Genomic DNA, 5,000 nt, shown 5'->3' with positions numbered 1-5,000 from the left:
CAATAAGAGAACAGAAGCAACAAAAAATATAACATGGATAATGATAGCGATGATGATGTTGATGATGATGATGGTGATGATGGTGATGATGATGATGATGATGATGATGAAAAGAAAAGAAAATAATAATAATAATAATAATAATAATAATAATAATAATAACAATAATGCAATAATGATTATAATAATAATAATGATAATAATAATAATAATAATAATAATAATAATAAAAATAATAATAATAGCAATAGTAATAAAAGAATATAATGATGATAATAACAATAAAATGATAATGATAATAATATTGACATTCATAATAATGATAATAATATTAATAACCAAAGATTATGATGATTACGATGATAACAGTAATAAAAAAAAACATAATAACAATGATAATAATCATAATAATAAAAGTAATAACAATGATATTTGCAATGACAATAACGATAAAAAAGCAACAATAGACGAAAGAAACAATAGACGAAAGAAACGAAAACATAGATGTTCTCTAATCGCTAGACTTGAAGGTGTTTCGCCGATGCTCTTTTTTTTCTCTCTCTTTTTTTTTTTCTTTGATCCCTTTTTCGTTTTTTTAAACTCTATAAAAACAGGTTTGGAACGTTAAGAACGGCATAAAAAAAGAAAAGAGGGAGTTAGAGAGAGTTAAAAAAAAAATACATATAACCTTCACAAGAATCCTATTAATAATATTTTTTTTTCTTTTTGTGAAAGGGTGAATTTATGATAATGAAAAATGAGAATTCTAGAATATATATCAAGGCATTCTATGTAATTAGAGAATAAATTATCATTATGTTCAAGATCATCAAGTCATTCTTGAATTTTCTATTGGAAATGTATTTATAATATATATGGTTATATGATTTATTATTATTTTTATTATTATTATTATCATTATTATTTTTGTTATTATTATTATTATCATTATTATTATTATTATTATTGTCATCATTATTATCATTTTTAGCATTATCATTATTATTACTATTACTATTGCCATTATTTTCATCATCATCACCATCATCGTCATCATCACCATCATCGTCATCATCATTATGATTATCGTTATTATGATTATCCTCCTCATCATCCTGATTATTATGATCCTCATCATCATTATTATTAGTATCAAATGATAATTAACCAGTATTTATAAGACTTTTAGAAAACTTACTTGCACTGCCTTTAACATAGGATTTACAAGTTTACTTTTAAAAGGAAAATGAAGCTCAAAAGTCGAATTTTGAGAGAAATTATTAAAAAAAAAACTTTTCCATTTCTTTAAATGTTTTGGGAGGAAAATTCAGGTTAAGGAAATGAAGGAACTAGGACAAAAGAGCGATGTTTGAGGGAAATAAAGTAGAGGGAATGATTTTGAGGCTACTGATAAGGTGGGGGGGGGGGGGGAATTCCATTATTTTATAATTTATTTATTATTATTTCATTCTGTTTAAGTGAAAAAAATCTTGTTTGATTTTTTTCTCTTTTTTTCTTTTTCTTTTTCTCTTTCTTGTTATCTCTCTCTGTCTCTGTTCTTTCTCTCTCTCTCTCTTTCTCTCTCTCTTTCTCTTTCTTATTCTCTGTATCTGTCTCTGTCTCTGTTCTTTCTCTCTCTCTTTCTCTTTCTTGTTCTCTCTCTGTTCCCCCCTCCCCCTCTCTGTCTCTACCTACCTACCTCCCACCTACCTACCTATTTGTCTATCTATTGATCTATCCATCTGCCTGTCTGTGTCTTTTTTTTTTTTTTTTGTTATCAATAAGACCTAATTTTGGAGTCCCAAGCCGAATATGGGAATGGACAGGGTGCACATGTTATGCGTGTGTGTGTGTGTGTGTGTGTGTGTGTGTGTGTGTGTGTGTGTGTGTGTGTGTGTGTGTGTGTGTTGTGTGTGTGTGTGTGTGTGTGTGTGTGTGTGTGTGTGTGTGTGTGTGTGTGTGTGTGTGTGTGTGTGTGTGTGTGCGTACCTATTGAGTATACTACTCTCTTCTACTGTTTCTTTTTCCTTTTTAAGTTTTTTTCTTATTATTTGTTAAAGCCTTTTCAACCCCTTTTCCTCACTCTATTTCTCATCGGACATTTCTATCATTTATTCCTTTATAGCTTTCACTCCGAGAGGAATCGGATCAGCCGTCTTGGGATCCGATCCTCTAAAAGGACTCTTTATCGCCTTCGGGATCGAGTTAAAGGGAAAGACTTTTCACACGGACCCGATAACTTAACGGGAAACCTCCTGGTGTTATTAAGACTCATGTGAACACAACACATATATATATTTACTGTACACACACATACCCAAACCACCACATCCAACAACACACGCACACACATACAACACACACACCACACACACACACACACACACACACACACACACACACACACACACCACACACACACAACACACACACACACACAAAACACACACACACACACATAATATATCACATATACAAATATCAATATATAAAATAACAATATATATATATAAACTATCAATATAATACATATACATATCATATATACATAAAACACACAATACTGTATAAATACACTATAATATACTATATATAAACTAAACTACAATAATAATATAACTATAAACATATAATATACACACACACAATATACACACACACAACATACATACTATAATAAACTACCTACATATATCAATACTATAATAATATAAACATACATAATAATCATATCAATATTGTGTGTGTGTGTGTGTGGTGGTGTGTGTGTGTGTGTGTGTGTAACCTTGTGATGAGTGGTATGTGTGTGCATCCTTTAACTACCTGCCTGTTCACTACTCCTTCTTCCCTGAAAACGTGTTTATAAAAACAAAACTCAACATTATGGAAATTATTACGTTTCATCTTATTCCTACCAAGAACTTATTTGAATTTATAGGTTTATTCGTATAGATTTACGAGATAATTCCGTTAGTTTCTCGCCTGTGTCTTCTCTCTCCCGTTTGTTTGTCTCTCTTTTATCTATTCCTTCTCTTCGTTTGCTTCTCTTATCCATTTCTTCCTCTTCTTTATTCGCTTCTTTCTCTAATTCTCTTTTCCAATCAAGTATTTTCTTCGGTTTTTATGTTTATCTTCCATTCTTCTTTTTTTCTTTTCTTTTTGTTTCATTTCTCCGTTTTTATCCCTTTCTTACTTGCTCTTCTTCTTTTCTTCTCTTCCTTGTTTTTTTCTTCCCTTCTTTCTTCCTTTCCTTCTCTTCTTCTCCTTTCTCGCTTTATTTCTTTTTCCTCTCCTTCTTTCTTTCCTTTCCTCTTCTTTTCTCACTGTCTCTCTTCCCACCCATTCTTCTCCTCCTTTCCTCTCCCCTTCTATCTCCTCTTCTTCTTTCTTCTTCTCCCTTTCCATTCCCCTTTCGTTCCCCTCTTCCTTCTTTCCTTCTCCCTTTCCCTTCCACCCTTTTTCTCATTCTTCTCCCTTTCTCCTTATCTCTCTTCTTCCTTGTTTCTCCCTCCCCTTCCCCTCTTCCTTCTTCCCTTTTCCCTTTTTTCTAATTCTCCCTTTCTCCCTTCCCTCCCTTCTCCCTTGCCTCCCCCGTGCGCACCTGCGAGGGCGCCAAAGGGTGGCCGGCCGACCTTCAGGGATATTTCGCCGGGCGACCATTGCGCATCAGGGAAACTTTGCGATTTCCTCTGCCACTGCGGTGGGAAAAATAATAAGGGTTTTTTTTATCCTTTTCATTGTTGTTTTAATGGTTGTGTTGGGATTGATGTGATGGATAAGTGCAATGGGGGATGAGGGTGTTGTTGTTTGGTGAGAGGAATGAGAGGGATGGGGTTTTGGGGAAGGAATTGTGAAAGAAAAAAAATATTAGGGAGTGTCGGTGAATGGGGGAATGTTTTGACTGGTTTTAAAGGGGTTAAAAAAAAAAGGCGACTGCGCGTAGGTAGGTTCACATACTCACGCCTCGTCTCAATACACATAGAAAGTAAGTAGTTACATCTTGCAAGAGCTGCCCGAGGGTGGTCAAACTTGACTAGAACGGTAACTTCATTGGCACGTGGGTGTCTGCGCAACCCACTGTTTCATCTCTCCTTCTCCTCTTTGCCAAGGTTATTTATCGTCCTTATCCCCCCATTTCTCGCCTTCTATCTGTTATTCCCTCGTTTTAATAACATCTGTTCTCCGTATAAAGGTCACTTCGATGTGATAAACGCACGAGCCAAGGTGAAGAAATGAGGAAGAGAGATAAAGAAAACCCAGGGGGAAATAGAGTACGTGGTAACCCCCGGCTGGAAGTTGGTCTCCCACACACACAGACTCACCTGACAGAATGGTGGTGCCTGTGGTGAGAGGAGGAGGTGCGTCGAGCTCCTCCGTGTCGAACTAACTTCTTTTGACGTCTTCCCCGATTGGAAAACATTGGTGGGAATTTGTGCTTGTTGAGCGTAGGCTGTGAATATTCTGAAAGGAGGACTGTACAGTGGTTTTCTTATTGTCCAGTGGACCCGGAGCCTTAAGTGATCGCCTTAAAAGTGATAGTTTAGAACGTGGACTCGGATTGTGCGCCATATAAGGTCATCTGTCTGTGCATCAGGTACGTGATTCATGCCACACGTCGGCAATTAATTACGTGTTGTTTGGGCCTCGTACGTAGGGGCTGTGACTTGCAACGGGGTCCGCGTCGTGTGCAGAGTGACCTGGCCTGACCCGGAGGAAGTTTTGACTCCTGAAAACTCCTTCGAGGCGTCCAGGTGTCCTTAGAGATGTGTAGGCTTGCGACATTCACGGGGCAGCGGATCGACCCTTGCCCAGGATTACGAGGTGCAACTTAGGAATAATTTCTTCGATGCGACTTTATTCAGTGATGTAAAATACTGCGTTGCTTCACACATGCTAATCAGTTTTTTTTTTAATAAGAAGGATGCAGTGTTGAATAGCAATGAGGGAGGGATTATGAAGCGTCAACTTTGCAGACCTTGCAGTGTTGATAATTCAAAGGC

General features: G+C 36.2%; 1 protein-coding gene across 1 annotated transcript in view; it reads left to right on the top strand.

Annotated features, from left to right (window-relative positions):
- Window positions 1–4,203: 4,203 nt before the first annotated feature.
- Window positions 4,204–5,000, top strand: part of LOC119589863 (zinc finger CCCH domain-containing protein 13-like) — a 159,462-nt gene continuing 158,665 nt past the window's right edge. Inside the window, 1 exon segment of the mRNA XM_037938470.1 lies at window positions 4,204–4,594. The gene's annotated coding sequence lies outside the window, so the exon portion shown is untranslated.

Source organism: Penaeus monodon, chromosome 26 (assembly GCF_015228065.2).
Source record: "Penaeus monodon isolate SGIC_2016 chromosome 26, NSTDA_Pmon_1, whole genome shotgun sequence".
NCBI lineage: Eukaryota > Metazoa > Arthropoda > Malacostraca > Decapoda > Penaeidae > Penaeus > Penaeus monodon.
This window is presented reverse-complemented; position numbering and strand designations above follow the sequence as displayed.